This window comes from Bombina bombina, chromosome 1, assembly GCF_027579735.1.
Source record: "Bombina bombina isolate aBomBom1 chromosome 1, aBomBom1.pri, whole genome shotgun sequence".
Lineage (NCBI taxonomy): Eukaryota > Metazoa > Chordata > Amphibia > Anura > Bombinatoridae > Bombina > Bombina bombina.
The window spans coordinates 551026067-551047477 of record NC_069499.1 but is presented as its reverse complement, the minus strand read 5'-3'; the positions used below and the strand labels follow the sequence as shown (position 1 = coordinate 551047477).

At 36.7% G+C, this 21411-nt stretch overlaps 2 protein-coding genes across 3 annotated transcripts in view; one reads left to right on the top strand and one right to left on the bottom strand.

Annotated features, from left to right (window-relative positions):
* Nucleotides 1-3352, bottom strand: part of HYCC2 (hyccin PI4KA lipid kinase complex subunit 2) — a 346768-nt gene extending 343416 nt beyond the window's left edge. Inside the window, exon 1 of the mRNA XM_053713298.1 lies at nucleotides 3259-3352. The gene's annotated coding sequence lies outside the window, so the exon portion shown is untranslated. The remainder of the gene's footprint in view (nucleotides 1-3258) is intronic.
* Nucleotides 3353-3509: 157 nt separating this feature from the next.
* Nucleotides 3510-21411, top strand: part of NDUFB3 (NADH:ubiquinone oxidoreductase subunit B3) — a 30450-nt gene continuing 12548 nt past the window's right edge. Inside the window, exon 1 of one of the 2 annotated variants that reach the window (XM_053690960.1) lies at nucleotides 3510-3659. The gene's annotated coding sequence lies outside the window, so the exon portion shown is untranslated. The remainder of the gene's footprint in view (nucleotides 3660-21411) is intronic. The other variant, XM_053690961.1, reaches the window with a different exon arrangement.

The window sequence follows — 21411 nt, the reverse complement described above, 5'->3', positions numbered from 1 at the left end:
AGTAGAAAATGTTGCAATATACTATCATTATTTATTTTGCCCCCTTTTCATATAATTTAAAAGGGCCATAAAAGGCAAAATTAAACTTTCATGGGTTAGGTTGAAAATGCTATTTTAATATATTTAAATTTACCTCTGTTATCAAAATTTACTTAGTTCTCTTGGTATTCTTTGTTGAAAACCATACCTAGGTAGGCTCAGGAATAGCAATGCGCTACTAGGAGGTAGCTGGTGATTGATGGCTGCACACATTAGCCTCTTGCTATTGGCTCACCAGATGTGTTCAGAGAACTCTTAGTAGTGCATTGCTGGTCAAGATCTGACTTTAACTATGTGTTTACCCTCTTTGCAAACAGTAGTGCAATATTAAAAATGCTCTAACATATTACTTTCTTTTTGTACTTGCATGTCAGTGCTCAGTAGTGAAGGGGTTAAAGGCTAACTAGTTTATGTACTCGGTTGCATGTTGTGTCCATTTTAAGTGCATTTTGACATGTGAATGTCTGTACTATGGGAGCGACTGACAGAAACTCATCAGGCTAGAAATTAACACTAAATACAAAAAATAATCTCATAATGAACTACCAGAATATAAACTGTCTGGGTGCCTCTTTGTTTTATTTGTATCAATCACCTGTTAATGTTTAGATTTTCTTATTATTCCATATTAAAAAAGTTATTAAACATTTTTTTCTTAAAACCTGTGATATATGTTTCACTCACTCATTTTCCCTAGTTTAAGTGATCTAAGCTTTAATTTTTAAGAGGTTGAAAAGCACCTAACAAAGTGTACACAATTGTGTAAAAAGTTTCAGATCTCTAGAAATGTACAGTCAGTCTAAGCTGATGTGTAATGGGTGGAGGCCAAACAAACACTGCTGCCTCAAGCAAACTATGTCAACTTGAAATAACACAATATTCATTTGTGGTTTGCAAACCAGATGCAGAGAAGTTAAAACAACTAATGAGACAGGACTATAACAAATAAGTCAATTTAGACAGCACAAATATTAAACATCTGCACTGAAGAAAAGCAAAAAAAAAAAAACCTTTCTATGTTGCTATAATGGTTAAACTTTTCTGTGTTTTTGGTAGCCTAACTATTCTTTTCTGTGTTGGTAACCAAGGGGATAATCTCTGATGTGTGTTACTGGCAGCAAAGGGTTTTATCACTGTTCTGTGTGCTACTGTTTGTAATTAAGGTGCAACAAAGCAGTTAATAACTGATTTGTGTTGTTAGAAGCAAAGGGATCAATCAGTGATGTCTGTTATTGTCAGCAAGGAGAGTAATAATTGTTCTGTTAGATTCTGGTATTAAATTGTCTGTAATTTACAGGCAGGAATGGGTTAACCACTGTTTTGTGGGTTACATTCAGTGAGTGGATCATTATGTTGTGAGTTACAGGGAAGAATAAATAAATCATCTCTCTCTGACCTGTTAGGCTGCCCTGAATACTCACAAATGAGAAACATTTGTCTAGCAAAATAAGATTTAATCTTTCAGTTGTGAGAAATACAGTACATACTGCAGTGCAGAAGGGGGATTTTGCAAAGGAGTCAGTGTATTTACCTATGGAATGAGGTCCGTGATCTTTTTGTAACCTAGCAACACTTCATACAGGATGGTCACTTCAGGTGTAAAATATATATTGCAGGTTAAACAAGGCTGTGTGATACACACATTATAATCAATAACATTTATCATCAACTCACAACAGAGTTAAAAACATCTTGTGCTGTCCCTCATGCACAAAGGTTGGACATCCCTGCTTTAGCTCATCTCACAAGGGCAATGAAGGACAAGGCATTAAGAACAGAAGTAGGATTATTTTAGTAGCTTCATCAATATACATTACTTTTTGCACACTCTCTGTTTACATAAAAACTAAAATTTCCAACAGCAGAATACTACTAGCATGGTTTAGCAAGGTATATTACATAATGGAAATGTTAAGGTAGTTCCTGAATTCATCACACAGCATCTAAATAAATTACCTAGCAGTTTTGGCAACCTCTCTGGATTCGGCAGAACACACAGGGCAAAAATCAAGACAGATAAGGCTATTAGATTTATACAAACACACCTTTTTTTACCACCCCAAGAAGACTAATGCATCTGTTGAATAACAAAACATTTGCTGTACAGAAATTGCTTCCTTTCTGTTCTCTTATAACAATTTAAGATTATAAAAATCAAAAAAGAAAAAAGATACTGTGTTTTAGTTAATTCCAGGGCAAAATGGAAAATCTACTGTAAGTAGACACTGTCAAACATGCAACCTTATTTTCTATAGACATAATGATGATTGTCTTCTTGATTGTCATATTATATTGATAAAATATTAAAATAGGTGAACTATTCTACATTTCCTATTTAAATCCAGCAACAACCTTTATTTTATAGCCAAGGGCATTCCTCTTGTATTTTACACAAGCTTGGACAGTTTTCTCGTCAAGTATCTCATTACATACTAGGACCAGAAGGAATAAAAATCCAGCCCCCAAAGAATATGCACTGGCTTTTTCAAAAAGCCATACGGCCAAGTGCATTTAAAAAAACACACACACAATATCACAAACCTAGAGCAGAAGGGTTTTTTATTATTTATTTTTTTAAATGTAGCAAATCACTCATACTGTTTTTCATTCTATTAACAAACAAGCATCAGTGTGCTCTTCCAATTGGACATGATATTAAATTGAAATTCTTTTGGTATTAAAACAAGATGAATACATTTAAAAGTACAAAACTTCACCAATGGGTTAATAGATTTATAACCCAAGTATTAACAATGTATCTTTACAAGTCACTCAAAAATAAATATTGATAGTGTGTTAGTTTAGATAGTGTTTTTTATTTACAATATCTGTATTTGTGTTGAAGCACCTATATATAAACGAAGAAATATATGAAATTGTCAGTGGGTTCCTGCTACAAATATTTGAACTGCAATGGAACAAATGAATGAATTTCCAAATGAAAATGAGTGACTGCCTCGACATTCATTTTAACATTTATATAACTGTGTGAAAAACAGTATGACATTTTTCTATAGTAGTACACATAACTCTGTATAGAACAATTAATCATTATCAACAGTATGGTGTCAGCTGATAATTAATCACTATTGTGAATGTATTTCTCCTGTCGGAATGGGGATTTCCCCTATCAAACTGGGGGTCCCATATGATGTTCATCAATCCCTTAGCTAAGCCTCTAATGTTCACATTTTGAAGGGGTTTCCCTGTTCTGATTACCTCATTCATCCTCCTCTCCCGGAGCCCCGGTCATATCTCCCCTCCAGCTCCTTCCTGACAAGCCGCAGCCAGCAATAGACCAACACCACCTGCCATAGGCCGGCGACGCTCTACAAGCAAGCGCCGCCCTGATTGGTAGGCTGTCAGATCTACACGTCACCAAGGAAGCAAGGTTGAGCTGTTTGCGTTGCAAGCCTCGTTATCGGACATATCCGGGGATTGATCTGTAAAAGGATAATGCTATTTTACATATTGGGGCAGGCTTTAAAATTTCGTTTCAATAAACTTTATTCATATATTGTGAACATTGCAATTTTTCAGCAAGGTTACCCTGACTTCATTCACAGAGTAATTTTCCGCTTCCGGTAGAGGTACCCCCTGAAGGAGGTTAAAGACTGTAGGTGAGATGGAAATGTTACTAAATTGACGGGATCTGTTATGTAAGGATGCATACCAAGATTTTCTCCGCATAGCTCTTGTAAATAATAGGCATGCAGAGAGGAAAAACGTAAATGCATAATATTACGTGTGACCATACTGTATTGTTTTAGTCAGGGTATATATACTATGTAGCAACCTCCCTAAGTGACACAAAACCCAACATTTGTCTTAGACAATTCAAATAGAGCATACATTTGTTTACAACTTTCAAATGTACTGCTATTATCATATTTGCTTAATTTGTTTGCTATCCTTTGGAAGGAGCAGAAATTCACTACAGGGAGCTAGCTGAACACATTAGGTGAGCCAATGACGAGGCATACATGTGCAACCACCAATCAGCAGTGATAATGTCACATGAAGACAATATATGCAATTCTAAGCATATATGCCTATCTGAAACCTGATGCTGGTATGGTGATTATAAGAGTAAGGGCTGTTAGCTACAAATTGCATCCCACATGGTAAAGTGGAGATGCACTCATGGCAAAGCTGGACCTCACTGGTCCCTTGGCGACAAAAGGGGACCATTTATTAGGTCTGAGGTGCCAATTTTTAGTTATCACAGTGACCTTACCCATGGTGTCAATCCCTGTGTTCTATCAGAAGCGCGAACATATCAGAATAGTAAACAGAAGTAACGTTTTGTCATCTGTCGAATAAGAAATACATACCGCGCATGCGCTCCTCAGCGTAGTGGCATTCTGAAGCCATTACGTCACAACCCATCAGATTCTTGGACGGTGGCGGTATTTTAAAAATGTAATAAAGATAATATACTTAAAATAAAGTTATTTTCTATCCAGCATATTGCTTACCATGCTGCTGGCTTCCTGTTGCTAAATATATAAAGAAATCAAATAAAATGTACTTTAACCTACATACAGAGGGTCTCCTGTGTCCTTAGTACTTCGTATCTAAGCATGGTATTCATCAAAGGGGAAAATGTATTGAAACTATATATTAGCCATACCATATAGTTTAATTATGTATGTGTATATATATATATATATATATATATATACTTAGAAGCTTCAAGTTTAGCGCTGTTGATGAGGTTAGGCTGAGACACCCAGTGAATGGGACTGGGGAAACAATACGAGCAAACTCTTCCCCCTTACTTGCATATGAAGACAGATAAAATAAACAGGAGCCAGCAGGAGTTTGTAAACACATGTATACATCTGACTCTGTGGGGCTCAGTTAGGAGTCTGAAAATCTTTACAATGTTTTTGAAACAATAAGCAAAACTATACATTGTTACAAAAACGCTCCCAGATTGGCTATATAAATAGATCATCTACATTGTCTACAAAACATTTTATGCAAACAAAAATCTAGTGTACAATGTCCCTTTAACTTCACTTTCCACTGTGAGATTCTGTATCTCAGAGAGCTTCATTACTTTCTATGTGAGGCATCTCACTGGGATTTCCAGGTTCCACCCTTTTCCTTAGAGAATTCAGTTAGTTCAGCCCCTGTGAGGTCTGCACTATAATTTTTCTCCAAGCTGGAGAATCGTTGATCATCAAGCCCAAAGAAAGTAATGAAGCTCTATGGGATACAGAATCTCATAGGGGAGTTTAGAGTTAATAAGTGTCACTGGTATATCTTTTCATTTTGCAGCATATACAAATTAAGCTGAGATGTGTTCACTACAATTTAACTTGCATTTGCCTCTAGTTTAGTATACATTACTTTTCTGTCAGTTAAATAGGCGTATTGTGAATTTGGGCAAACTTCACCTACATACAGATGGCAAGATAAATTAGTGAGACCTAAAAGTGTAAAATGCTCAGAGCATATGATGAGAGATTCAGTCAGACCATGGGAACTCCCCTGTCTCTCCCACTTTCTGAAACTGTCAGCTTTATTTTACATAGAACAAATACAAAGTGCAACGTAATTTGTAAAAGATGCACAGAAATATACAAAGTATGATCCTAATTTGTTAAAGTAACACAGAAACTGTCAAAGCATTTTAAGAATCTGTAAAATCACAATGCTTAATACAATATGCATTAAAATAAAAAATAGAAAATGCAAAGCTTAATGGGATACTGAAACCATTTTTCTTCTTTCATGATTTAGCTAGAGCATGCAATTTTAAGCAACTTTCTAATTCACTCCCATTATCAATTTTTCTTTGTTCTCTTGGTACCTTTATTTTTAAAAAAAACAAGAATGTAAGCTTACAATCCGGGCCAACTATGATTAAAGGGATAGGAAAGTCAAAATTAAACTTGCATGATTTAGATATAGCATGTACTTTTAAGACACTTTTAAATTCACTTCTATTTTCAAATGTGCATCGTTCTCTTAGTATCCCTTGTTAAAAGTGAGTACGCACATATTATACACTAATTGGAGCTGCTAATTGATGCCTGCACACATTTGTCTCTTGTGATTGGATAACTAGATGGGTTCAGCTAGCTTCCAGTAGTGCAATGCTGTCCCTTCAGCAATGGATAACAAGAGAATGAAGCAAATTTGATAATATAAGTAAATTGGAAAGTTGTTTATAATTGTATGTTCTATCTGAATCATAAAAGAACATTTTGGGGTTTACTAACCCTTTAAGCACCCTGGGAGCACTTGCTGATTTGTGGCTACATTTGACCACTAATCAGCAAGCACTACCCAGGTTCTGAACCAAAGATGACCCGGCTTGTAAGCTTACATTGCTGCTTTTTCAAATAAAGAAACCTAGAGAACGAAGAAAAATTGATAATAGGAGTAAATTAGAAAACTGCTTAAAATTGCATGCTCTATCTGAATCATGAAAGAAAAAATTGTGTTCAGTTTCCATTTAAATGTAATAAAACTTAAAGGACATAATCTGAAGTCTAAAGTATTATAAAATACAAAGCACAAAGCTTAAATAAAAGGGACAGTCAATACCAGAATTTTTGTTGTTTAAAAAGATAGATAATTCCCCAGTTTTGCATAACCAACACAGTTATATTAATACTAGTGATGGACCGAATCCGAAAATCCGGGATGCACTTGGCCGAAAACCGAAACTCATACAGAAAATGTATATTTTTTTTTCAAATTATTTTAAAAAAAAAAAATTAAATTTTTTTTTTTTTTGCATAATTAGAGCAAATAAAAAAGCCCACACTTTTATTGAAAGTAACACGCTAAAATTGGACTAAAATATCTAATTTTACCAATAAAAAAAAAACAGGCAAAAAATTCAATTTTCGGCCAAAATGTTTCTGCGACCAAAATTTTGGTGCATCCCTACTTAGAACAATTTATAAATATCAATATACTGTAGTATTCTTTATTTAGTTTTATGTAACAGAATCAGATTTAACAGTTTTTTTTTACCAATTATCCAAATACAGGTGGCCCTCGTTTTACAATGGTTCAATTAACACCGTTTCAGCATAACAACCTTTTTTTCCAGTCATGTGACTGCTATTGAAAAACATTGAGAAGCAGTGCATTTATTAAAATAGCCAATAGGTGGAGCTGTCCGCTTGTGTTGCAGCAAAACCAAGCAAGCTGAAATTAATCAGTTTAACCAGACCTGAGCTATCGAGCAGATTTCCAAGGAACAAGAGCTTCCTGTCTATAAATCAGTCCAGATTGGAATGCATAGAAATAACTGTTTGCAGAAAAATGCAAGTGAAGTCTGTGGTGTGTGATTATTTTATTAGGTTTATAATGCTGTTTAGCAAATGTTTTTGTTCATTTAACTTAGTTTAATTATATATTCTGTGTTGTGTGATTATTTTATTAGGTTTATAATGCTGTTTAGCATTTAAAGTCACCTATTAGGTGTTGCTTATGACAATTTTCAGAGGGGCCTGGAACCTATCTCCCTCACTTCCCATTGACTTACATTATAAACTGGGTTTCAATTTACAACGGTTTCGATTTACAACCATTCCTTCTGGAACCTAACCCCGGCGTAAACTGACGGTTTACCTGTAAAGTATAGTCGTAAAAAACTCATTATATGCAGAACATTAAGTCAAGTAATACACAGCAGCTCTAGGCTAGCATCAAATTTGAAACATGCTACACAATAATTTTACCGAAAATAACAGGCAAAAAAAACGAAATAGCCAAAAACGCAGTTTTTGGACGAAACTTTCTGCGGCCAAAATTTCGGTGCATCCCGAATTAATTCACTTTTTATTTCTGTGACTAACTGGTATCTAAGCATCTTCTGACCGCCCCTAATCACATGACTTTTAGTTATTATCTATTGACTTGCATTTTTGCCAAATAATGCGGTGTCTGCCACTAGCCACGGTCCTGATTACAATGTTATCTATATGGCTCACATGAACTAGCTCTCCCCTGCTGTGAAAAGCTAATAAAAAAGAGGCGCCCTTCAAGGGCTTAAAAATTATCATATGAGACTTCCTAGGTTTGCTTTCAACTAGAATACCAAGAGAACAAAGCAAAATTGTTGATAAAAGTAAATTGGAAAGTTGTTTAAAATTACATGCCCTATTTGAAAAATGAAAGGTTTTTTTGGACTTGACTGTCCCTTTAAAAAAACTCTCATGTCATGCAGTGCTATATTGCACTAGGCTTCTCTCTCCTTCACATCCAGAAATGCAGGGAACACCCCTCAGAGATTATTGCAAAATTTGCCTTTTTAGAATCTTATAAGGAAGGATCATTTTAGATCATCTCACCTGAGCACAGAACTTTAGATCATTGGGCCCTTAACCTTCTTGTTACATAGATTTTCTATAACTTAAAGGGATAGTAAACACCAACATGTTATTGTTTAAAAAGATAGATAATTCCTTTATTTACCATTCCCAAGTTTTACATAACCAACACTGATAACCTAAAACATTACATTGTTAATTTTGTAATAGCATCACGAGTGATATCATTTACATCACTAGTGACATCATCTGACTAAAAGGGAAAAAAAACTGTACTAAAAAATAAAATGTATAACTAGGTGCATACATTTATGTGAATAGATTTATAGACATGCTTATGTATACTGTGATAGGTGATGCCTCTAGTGCAGTGCTTTCCAAACTGTGTGTCGGGACACACTAGTGTGTCGGCAGCAGTGAGTAGGTGTGTCCCTGCTTCAGCACAAATTTTTTTAAATTTCTTTTTTTTTATTTTTATTGTTTTTTGATTTCTGACTTTCCACCTGCCTGCTACGCATATCACATGGTTGACACGTGATTGATACCTAGTGGGTCACAGATCATCTTAACTAATTGGCACAGCTCAGTGGGAACTGAAACTATTCCCATTGGCGGCTTTAGCGGCACATTGGCTCGTGACTGCATGTGTAGTCTCCTTAATTGGCTCGTGACTGCACGTGTAGTCAGTGAGTGGGACAGCAGTGCGTTCGCAGCGTTGACAGTAGTCAGTCAGACTCACAGAGCTCTGAGGGTGGCAGCTTAAACGCTGAGCTGAAGTCAAAGTGTTTTTTTGTTGTTGTTGCAGCTAGCTCCCAGTAGTGCATTGCTGCTCCTGCTCTTGATATATGGATAGGAAGTGGAAGCTTAAAAATGCTTGATGATGAAATGTGCGTGCCTTTATCTTATATTCCCCCAAATATTCAGAAACTGTGTTCATCCCATCAACCTCATACATCCCATTAAAATAGTAAGTAGCTATTGGTGTTATTAAACTTTTTATTAATTCTTGCACATACATACTGTTACTTGTAAATACATTACGTTATTATATAATTTATGTATGTGTCCGTATCTCTTGAAACAAGTTAGTTTAACCTCCTTTTTGCTAGTACAACTGAATTAATTACTGTGTCGCGAAATGATGTAGGTCTAAAAAGTGTGTCACCAACATGAAAAGTTTGGAAAGCTCTGCTCTAGTGATTAGGGTTACCAGGTGTCCAGTATTTAACTGGACAGTTAGATATCTTAAAGGGACATGAAACCTGAAATATTTATTTTGTGATTCAGATAGATCATACAATTTTAAACAACTTTCCAATTTACTTCTATTCTCAATTTGCTTTGTTTTCTTGGTATTATTTGTTGAAATAATAATTTAGCTGCTAATTTGTGGCTGCACATATATGCCTCATTTCATTGGCTTACCAATGTGTTCAGCTAGCTCCCAGTAGTGCATTGCTGTTCCTTCAACAAAGGATACCAAGAGAATGAACCAAAATTGATAATAGAAGTAAATTGGAAAGTTAATGTAAATCATAAAAGAAAGTTTTTGGGTTTCATGTCCCTTTAAGTGTCTGTTCTGTAAAATATTTGTTAGTGCTAAGGGGTAACAGAGACATGTCTGATATGAAGTTTTTATGGACTTATAGAGGAATGAGGCAATGCATTCCCACTGAACTCTATAATGAGTATAGGACTTACAGGAGCTGCTATGCAATCTGATCACAACCCCAACTACTGACTTTCTTAATCACCCACTGAAAAAGAGTGTTAAAAATGTATCAAAATATATTTTATATATAATATAAGCTACAGGAAACTTCTGCAGGGGATCAGCATCATACAGGCAGGGGAATACAACTCTGACAAACTTCAGCTGCTGCATCACTAATTAAAGGGGGCAGTAAAGTCAAAATGAAACTTTCATGATTCAGCATGCAATTTTAAACAACTTTCCAATTTACTTCTAGTATCTAATTAGCTTTGTTATTTTGGTATCCTTTGTTGCAAAGCATACCTAGGTAGACAGGATCAACAATGCACTACTAGGAGCTATTGGCTCACTCAGTGTGTTCAGCTAGCTCCCAGTAGTGCATTGCTGCTCTTTCAACAAACAATTCCAAGAGAACATTCAAATTTGATAACAGAAGTAAACTGGTAGTTTAAAATTGTATGGTGTATTTGAATCATGTGAGAAAATGTGAGGTTTCATGTCCCTTTAACAAGTTGAATTGTTTTAATTTTTGTTTTAGTCAACTTAAATTATCAATAAGAAACAACTGCTTGTTTTTCATCAAACAGAAAAGGCACCTGCTAGACAATAAAATCTATGTGCATGAGGATACTCATCCAATTTAGTTGTAGCATTTCCAGTCAGCACAGTTGTGAAACCTACCAACATGTGCAGAACATTGGAATGTGAAATATGAATATTTTCATGTCTGATTAGCGCACTTGAGTTGGGTGTTTGTTTTTTTCACACTCCTTTTGCTCCATTGACTTCTATGGGGCAATAGGTTATAAAGTTTGGCTTTTCACTCGCGTCAGGTTAGTGCGTGAGCCAAAACAGCTCAGGATCAGCAGTGTTTTGCCACTCCCACAAAGTCAGCCCCAGTGGTTAAACACAGTTTTTGAAAGAATCGTAATAATGAAATGCTCTAGCACATTAGAACGTTTTATCATTGTTACTTTATATCCCTTTAAAAGGACAAAAACACTGTAATATAACGTTTAACCCCTTAACGACCGACGACGTATGCCATACGTCCTCAAAAAAAAAAGCACTTAACGACCGAGGACGTATGCCATACGTCGTCGGTTAAACAGAGCACTGGAAGCGATCGAGGCATCCTGCAATACTGTTCCCGAGTGCCGGGACCGGATTGATCACTCCCCCACGAGTGATCACTTCCGGTTTCGCTCCACGTGGAGCCCGGCAGTGTTTCAGAGCATCGGAAGCGATCTGACACGCTTCCGATGCTCTGCTTGTGTGCTAAGTGCCTCGGTGGGTCGAGGCACTTAGTTATAAAATAAAAGTAAAAATGTTTAAAAAAAAAAAATAGCCCCCCCCCCTCCCCCTTCACTAGGCATCCAAGATGGCGATGCCCAGTGCATCATGGGGCCTCTGGGGGTGTCCCTAGCCTGCCTCATCATAGGGGCAAGCTAGGGTCACCCAATCTGAGCCTCCCACCCAAAAAAAAAAAATAATAATAAAATACCCCATTTGTCTGATCATGTCAATATTTGTAAATATTGACTATGATCAGTGTGGATCTCCCTCCCTCTCCTCACTTGCCATTTTGTTGGAGAGAGAGAGAGACCTGTATTTAGCAGAGAGAGAGATTTATTTCTTTTATTTGTTAAAAAAATATAGAACCAAAGGCTCTTTTCAGAGCCATTAACCCCTAGCTTGCCAGTGATCACTATATATCACTGGCAGTAGCACAGCTGCACTTTTTTTTTGCTGCATTTTGCTGTCTGTGCATTTTTTTAGGGGTTAATTTTGTTGTTGTAATTTTTTAAAAACCCGAAGGCTCTTTTCAGAAACATTTAGTTAATTTAATTTAATTTTCAGAGCCATTAACCCCTAGCTTGCCAGTGATCACTATATATCACTGGCAGTAGCATAGGTGCACTTTTTTTTTTGCTGTCTGTGCATTTTTTTAGGGGTTAATTTTGTTGTTGTAATTTTTTAAAAACCCAAAGGCTCTTTTCAGAAACATTTAGTTAATTTAATTTAATTTTCAGAGCCATTAACCCCTAGCTTGTCAGTGATCACTATAAATCACTGGCAGTTGCATAGCTGTACTTTTTTGCTGTCTGTGCATTTTTTTAGGGGTTAATTTTGTTGTTGTAATTTTTTAAAAACCCAAAGGCTCTTTTCAGAAACATTTAGTTAATTTAATTTAATTTTCAGAGCCATTAACCCCTAGCTTGCCAGTGATCGCTATAAATCACTGGCAGTTGCATAGCTGTACTTTTTTGCTGTCTGTGCATTTTTTTAGGGGTTAATTTTGTTGTAATTTTTTAAAAACCCAAAGGCTCTTTTCAGAAACATTTAGTTAATTTAATTTAATTTTCAGAGCCATTAACCCCTAGCTTGCCAGTGATCGCTATAAATCACTGGCAGTAGCATAGCTGTACTTTTTTGCTAGTTAATTAATTTAGTTAATTTAATTTAATTTTCAGAGCCATTAACCCCTAGCTTGCCAGTGATCGCTATAAATCACTGGCAGTTGCATAGCTGTACTTTTTTGCTAGTTAATTTAGTTAATTAATTTAGTTAATTTAATTTTCAGAGCCATTAACCCCTAGCTTGCCAGTGATCGCTATAAATCACTGGCAGTAGCATAGCTGTACTTTTTTGCTAGTTAATTTAGTTAATTAATTTAGTTATTTAATTTTTTTAGTAATTGTTTTCTGTGACAGATACAAAAATGTCACAGAAAAGATATAGTGCTGAGGAGGCGTATGCCATCCTTGCGTCAGAGTCAGATGCCTCTATTTCTGACTCAGACCCCAATTTTGACCCTGCCATGTGCTCAGATACATCACTAGATGCAGTCTCAACTGATAGTGATGTATCTGTGGCTGCTAGCCCCCCTGCCAGCCCCCCTGCTAGCCCCCCTGCCAGAAGGAGGCGTGTTGCTGCCATTGCTGCTGAAGAGTGGGTAACGCCTCATCTCCAGAGGCCAGATATCCCACCCTTCACAGCAAATGCTGGCATAAATATAGATGTGGCAGGTTTTAGCCCCCAGCAGTTTCTGGAAGTGTTTCTGGGCGATGATATATTGGGGAACATTGTCGCCCAAACTAATTTATATGCCCATCAGTTCCGTGCTGCAAAGCCTGGAACATATTTGGCAAAGCAGCAATGGGCCCCCATCAATGTGCCAGAATTCAAAAAATTCTGGGCATTGACTATGCTGATGGGCATCATAAAGAAACCCTCCATTCGCTCCTACTGGAGTAGAGCCCCATCTGCTCTACCCCCATTTTCTCCCAGACTATGTCGAGGAAGAGGTATGAAATGATTCTGCATTTCATGCACTTCAGCGACAACAGCCTGTGCCCCCCTAGGGAGCATCCCCAGTTTGACAGGCTGTATAAAATCCGCCCCCTGATAACCCACTTTTCTGCCAGGTTTGCAGAGGCTTATACACCTGGAAGGAATATATGCGTTGATGAATCCCTTATGAAGTATAAGGGAAGGATGGGATTCAAGCAGTATATTCCTTCCAAACGCTCCAGATATGGGGTAAAGGTGTATAAGCTCTGTGACAGCGAGACTGGGTATACTCAGGCCTTCCGGGTGTATGAGGGAAAGGATAGGCACCTTGACCCTCCAGGTTGCCCAGAACATATGGGAACCACTGGCAAGATTGTCTGGGACCTGATATTACCCCTAATGAACAAAGGGTATCACTTGTACTTAGACAATTTTTATACAAGTGTCCTTTTGTTCAAGCTACTGTATTGCTTTGATACAGTAGCTTGCGGTACAATTAAAAAGAACCGCGCAGGTTTCCCAGGACAACTTGTACGCACCCGGCTACGAAGGGGGGAGACCTCAGCTCTGCGCCAAGAGGAGCTGTTGGCACTTAAGTACAGAGACAAGAAAGATGTATACCTTCTTACCACCATCCACACAGAGAGGACGGTGGCGGTTTCTGTACGTGGCAGAGCTGAGATCATAAGGAAGCCAGTGTGCATCAAGTCTTATAACCGGCATATGGGTGGGGTTGATCTGGCTGATCAGCTGCTGCAGCCCTACCTAATTATGCGGAAGACAAGGGCCTGGTACAAAAAGGTTGCAATTTACCTAATGTAGATTGCAACCCACAACGCTTTTTTGTTGTTCAAAAAAGCAAACCCCAGAGTTAAAAAAACTTTTTTACAGTTTCAGCTCCAGATTATTACTGGGATTTTGTACCATGATGCACCTGCTCCCCGGGCGGTGATGGGAGAGAGCAGAGTTGGGGCTACTCATTTTATTTTTAAAATCCCCCCCTACTGCCGCAAAGCAGAAACCACAAAAAAAATGCAGAGTCTGTACCAAGAGGGGGAAGAGAAGGGACACCATATATCACTGTCCTGATTGCCCTGGACAGCCTGCACTCTGCATTGGGGACTGCTTCAAGCGGTACCATACAATGGTCAATTTTTAAAAAAATAAATACATTTGGTGTTATATATATATATATATATATATATATATATATATATATATATATATATATATATATATATATATATATATATATATATATATATATATATATATATATATATATAAATATTTTTTTTTGGTTATGTTTACTGTTAGATGGGTTTTTTTTTTTTTTACTTTTACTGTGCCAGATTTTTACATTTCACTACTCTATTTTTTTCTAAAATTGGGCCTGTTATTTTTTTTTAACCAAAACCCCTGTCAAACCTATGCATGGGGGACATAGGTGTTCTCAGGGTGCCTTGCAAAAAACAACCTGAAGTATGTTTTTGTAATAACTTATAACAGTCTCTCCTAAATCATAGTCAAAAAGCAATGTGTCTGTAAAAATGAAAATTGAAAAATTACCACCATACACTTTCTCCAATTTTTTGGGCTAAAACGGTTGCTTCAAAGGCATCAAAGCACACCATATACAATACCTTGGGGTGTCAACATTTAAAAAATATACACTTTCATGGCAATAAATAAAAGTGGGGTATGCAATAGGCCACAAACTTAAGATAGGCCTATCAGAAGAAATACTCTCATTGTTAATAACTAAAATCACAAGTCATAAAATTGTAACATAACCTTCCCAAAATCCTGGCAAACCTATGCATGGGGGGCATAGGTGTACTCAGTGTGCCTTGCAGAAAACAACCTGAAGTATTCTTTTGCAATAACTTACAACAGTCTCTCCTAAATCATAGTCAAAAAGCAATGTGTCTGTAAAAATGAAAATTGAAAAATAACCACCATACACTTTCTCCAATTTTTTGGGCTTCAAAGGCATCAAAGCACACCATATACAATACCTTGGGGTGTCAACTTTTCAAATATATGCACATTCATGGAAAACAAATAAATTGGGGTATGTTAAAAGACCCCCCAAAAAGACGATAGGCAAAGAAAATATGTTAAATGTGAAAAAAAATCACAAACGCATGTCAGACATTTGGCATTGCACCCCCCAAACAAGCCACCAAACCTATGCATAGGTGGTATCACTGAACTCAGGAGATGTTGGTGACCGCATATTGGTGTCTTCTTTGGTAGTAACACATAACAGGAGCTGTGAATCCATGTCTAAAGTACAATGTATGTGAACAATAACACAAAAATATGAATGCCCAATAGTTTGACAAAGACTAGTGGTTAAATTAGTGCATGGAAAGTGTTAAAATACCTGCATTTGAAATACCCTAGGAAGTCTACTTTTCAAAAATATATGGTTTGATTGAGGTAAATTACATTGGCCTGCTTCAGAAATGTCTTAAATAGGACATGGGTGCATGGGATGTGAAAATTCAAAGTGGAAAAAATGGAATGGGCTTCCTAAAAATAAGGCCTTTTAGCCCCCAGAGAACCCAACACACCTATACATGGGTGGTATCACTGTACTCAGGAGAGGTTGTTGAACACATATTGAGGTGTTTTTTGGCAGTAACACACAACAGGAACTGAAAATCCATGCCTAAAGTACAATGTGTGTGAAAAATAACACAAAAAAATGACTACCCAAAAGTTTGACAAAGACTGGTGGTTGAATTAGTGCATGGAAAGTGTTAAAATATCAGCATTTGAAAAACCCTAGGGTGTCTACTTTTCAAAAATATATGGTTTGATGGGGGTAAATTCCATTGGCCAGCTTCAGAAATGTCCCAAATAGGACATGGGTTCATGATGACCGATGTGAAAATTCCAAGTTGAAAAACTGGAATGCGCTACCTAAAAATAAGGCCATTTAGCCCCCAGAGAACCCGACACACCTATACATAGGTGGTATCACTGTACTCAGGAGATGTTGTTGAACACATATTGAGGTGGTTTTTGGCAGTAACACATAACAGGAACTGAAAATACATGCCTAAAGTACAATGTGTGTGAAAAATAACACAAAAAAATGACTACCCAAAAGTTTGACAAAGACTAGTGGTTGAATTAGTGCATGGAAAGTGTTAAAATACCAGCATTTGAAATACCCTAGGGTGTCTACTTTTCAAAAATATATGGTTTGATGGGGGTAAATTCCATTGGCCAGCTTCAGAAATGTCCCAAATAGGACATGGGTGCATGATGACCGATGTGAAAATTCCAAGTTGAAAAACTGGAATGCGCTCTCTAAAAATAAGGGCTTTTAGCCCACAGAGAACCCAACACACCTATACATGGGTGGTATCACTGTACCCAGGAGATGCTACCGAAGACATATTAGGGTGTTATTTGGCAGTAACCCTTACCATTTTATCAGTAAATGTATTCTTAAATTGCTATTTGTCAAAAAATCAAATTATTTCCCCCCCCCCCCCAAACTTTGGCATAGATTGGTGGTAAAATGGTTGCATGAAAAAAGTCAAAATACCCCAAGTTTAATACCTTAGGTTGTCTTCTTTTAAAAAATATATACATTTGAAGGGTTATTCAGGGATTCCTGACAGATATTGGTGTTACAATGTAACTATCGCCAATTTTGAAAAAACATGGTTTTGAAATAGCAAAGTGCTACTTGTACTTATTGCCTTATAACTTGCAAAAAAAGCAAAGAACATGTAAACATTGGGTATTTCTAAACTCAAGACAAAATTTAAAAATTGTTTAGCATTGGTATTTTATGGTGGTTGTAGATGTGTTAGAGATTTTGGGGCTCAAAGTTAGAAAAAGTGTGTTTTTTTTTTTTCATTTTTTCCTAATATTTTATAATTTTTTTATAGTAGATTATAAGATATGATGAAAATAATGGTATCTTTAGAAAGTCCATTTAATGGCGAGAAAAACGGTATATAATATGTGTGGGTACAGTAAATGAGTAAGAGGAAAATAACAGTTAAACACAAACATCGCAGAAATGCAAAAATAGCCTTGGTCCCAGGTGGTCAACAAATTGAAAAGTGGCCTGGTCACTAAGGGGTTAATAATGCCCAGCAAATCAGTATGTTTTCATTATTTATTTTGTCCGCTTTCCCTGTAATGTAACTCTGAGCATTGTGAGTTTTCCTATTCTGAGAAGTGGTAGTGCACGCTGCAGACTTCACAAGCCTAACCCTGCTACATATGTGTTCCTAACTAACCTCAGCAGGGATTATTAGATGCTGCAAGCAATGTTTTTTTTTTACTTACAAAATGACAGCGACTAGTTATTTCTCTACTCCTGTAGAATAGAATTGGTTTCTGCAGATAAGGCAAGAGGTGAGTTGAGTATAGCGATTGAAAACATTTGTGTTAATGCATTCACTTGGTATGTTCATTTATTCCAAAACTGCAGAAAAAGTGTAATTGCATGGTGTTTTATGTTCCATAAGGTATATTTGCAAGTGAAAATAAAATGTTAAAGGGTTATTAAACCCCAAATTTATTTAATGATTCAATATAGTCAAAGATTTTTCAAGAGGTAAATGCCCCATTTGTTGCAGACTCGCTCATTTGAGCCTGCAACTGATATTTATAAAGCAGCGGTTTAATCCATTGCTTCCTAATCTCTCTCGGCCAATTTACCCTGGAGTAATCTGACATGGGTGATTGACAAAACCCTGCTCTCCCACTATTGGCTGAGAGTACAGGGGGCAGCATTGCATTAGCGAGCAATGGTAAATATGGGTAGCGAACGCAGTCTGCTATTTGTACTTTCACCAGACAATTTCAAGACGTGAACATTTTCTGTCCACACAATGATAAATCTGCCCCATAGTATACAATTTCAAAAAGGTTCCAATTTACTTAGTTCTCATATTGAGGCAGTGTGCATATGTCTACTGCGAACACTACATGGTAGCATTTAAAAAAAAAAAATCCTTTAACAATGTCATACACTTTTGAGCACTAGATGGCAGTTGGTATTGCATAATGTATGATAATATTAAACCCATTCTTGCAAAACTACTGTCATATATTGCTCTAGACACTTTTTTTTTTTTTTATTGCGTGCATTATCTGGATCATGCAAAAAATAAACAAATATAATGGCCCCCTTAACATTGATATGAAGAATAGTTTTGGTTTAAAATGGTTTTATTAGGAGCATTATGTAGGAATGTATCAATTTATGGATGCAGGTTGGCCCTTTCCAAGATTAAAAATAGCAAAAAAGAAATAAAAAAGTGATGGTTGAAAACAAGGCAGTCATATGTGGCACACAAAGCAGTATTTTAAACACCTTAATTCATTTATTGAGTTAGTGATTTAAGTCCTTACCTGGACCCACATGCAGGAGCTAGTCATGGAATCACAATATGCTGCTTCCCAGTGTAAACACACAGTACAGATACTATAGAGGAGGGCAAAATAATGAGGGTGAAGGAGCTCTGAACATGACTGCCAAATATGGATGTTGAATTGACAAGTGGTTTTGTTGGAAATATAGAGGCTGAATTATTTCTTTTTCCAGGGCATGGTTAATGGGAATTTGCATTTATAGTAAATATTCTTTAATTGAGATGTCATTGAAGTTTATAGCAAACTCTAGAAAACACCTTCTTCAGTTTGATAATGGGCAAAAGTCCACATGAAGATACTAAGCAGTTTCCTGCAGTGACTGTGGACTACTAATCTAAGTTGCTCATTAAAGGGACATGAAACCCAAAAGTTTTCATTCATAATTCAGATAGAAGTAGATTGAAAAGTTGCTTACAAATGTCTATTATAATTTTTTTCTTCATTCTCTTTGTGTTCTTTCTTAAAGAAGCAGCAGTGCACTACTGAGAACTAGTTGAAGTTGTTTAAAATCATGAAAAGGAAAAAATGGGTTGTATGTTCCCTTTAAGCATGGTGGAGAAGTAGCGCATCTGTCAGGTGTTTAGAACCAGCATGAAGACATATTCTTTTGGGAGTTCCAGAAGATTGTGCCACCCTGGGGAGGACAGTTTGGCAACACAAGACAATCTTCACTGGAGAGGTCCTCTTAGCTGTGCCATCTTAGAAGGCTAAATAAGCCTAGGCTGATATTGTATTTGAAAGGATATGAGTTTTTCTTCCTGGACAATGATGCATAGTAAGGCAATTAATTCTCTTAGAGTTTCTGCATGCTAGTGTCCATCATGGAATGAATGTGTAGATTTCAGCCTATAGGTCTTTCCCAGATTAAAATGTGCTTAAGTTCCACAATTTGTATTCATATGAATCAATCACCCATACAGCTCTTTTACTATCAAAGTATGTCCCTTCTTAATGCCTTTACTATAACTCCTTTTGAGCCTATAAAATATATTTTGCTTTAGAATTTGACATTTTTTCTGTCTTGGAATTACTGGCCCTCTTTTCAAAGGAATCATTATCTGTTTGTCTATAGGGTTGAAGTAAAAGTCAATGCTAGCGTTTGTGAAACGCTAGGATTGACCATTGAAACAAAAAATGGTCATTTTCATCCATGAAGTATAAAATACTTCATGCTGAAAGCTCCTTTACTTGTTTCAAGCGTTCGCCGTTCTGAGCTGCTCAGGCAGCCCTCAGCAGAACGCTGTTTTGCTACAGAGGTGAGGTTTTCACCTGTTAGTTAATAGCCGTGCGGGAAATCCGGCTTGGTGCCTGCTATTTAAGAGGTAGAAGCGTCACCTCTTAGCAAAACTGCGTTCTGCAGTGGGTTTCAATGGTCAATCCTAGCGTTTCACAAACACTCGGATTTGCTTTCACTTTAAGTGGTATTGAAGCCATCTCCAGAATTTCAGCCCAAAGTTGTCGATGCCATATCTAGTTGAATTGTAGATTTTGAATTTGTGTTTTTATTGCCTTAAACAGGCGCTGACAATTTATATACAAATTACAAAATGCACCTATGCTTTAGGACCTATACAAAGACCTTTCTATACTGCTATGTGTAGTAAGCTAGAAATACAATTCCTAGGTAACATAGATTCATGCTTTCCAGGTTTAATCCTTAAACACGTAAGCTGCAACATTTTATTATTGTGCTTTTATTTCCCTTTAATTATTGATATATGATAGGCATATATAAAGCATCAAGAGAACCCTTGAAGGTACACTACCTCTCATGTGCAACCCTCTAATCATAGGTGCTGCCATTACTGCACATGTGCAAACAGATCAGCACTGGATTGTAGTAAAATATAGATTTCAACATGGCAGCACCCATGAGTAGAGGCAGACAGGGAATAACTTCAATACTATGCTTACAAAGTATATTTAAAGTAATGTTTCTTTAAACAAACACAATAGTTAAAGGGGTTTCTAAACCCAATTTTTTTTTCTTTCATGATTCAGATAGAGCATGTAATTTTAAGCAACGTTCTAATTTACTCCTATTATCAAGTTTTCTTCATTCTCTTGCTACAGTATCTTTAATTTAAAAAGCAGGAATCTAAGCTATGTAGGCAGCCCATTTTTTGTTCAGCACACTGGATAGTGCTTGCTGATTAGTGGGTACATTTAGCCACCAACCGGCAAGCGCAACCCAGGTGCTGAACCAAAAAGGAGCCTGCTCCTAAGTTTACAGTCTTGCTTTTCATATAAAGACAGCAAGAGAACAAGAGAAAAATGATAATAGGAGTAAATTAGAAAGTTTCTTAAAATTGCATGCTCTATCTGAATCATGAGAACATATTTGGGTTTAGTGTCCCTTTAATATACTGCAGTCGTGCACATTTCAATTTGATCAAAAATATGTTTTATAAAATTGATGTCAGTTTTAAGTGGCATACGCACACATGCTCTACATTCCCTGTGCCACCATTATTCAATCTCCGTACCAGCTCAGAGGGCAAGGTGGGACATGTATCTTGTCAGTGATTACTTAATTTGTGTCATACAAGCCAATGATGGATCTCTCTCTAGCATGGTGTGTGAATTCTGGTACATGGACATCAATAGCATCTGTGCCTTTTTCCTCAGCAAAAATCTTTCTAGTTAACGTTA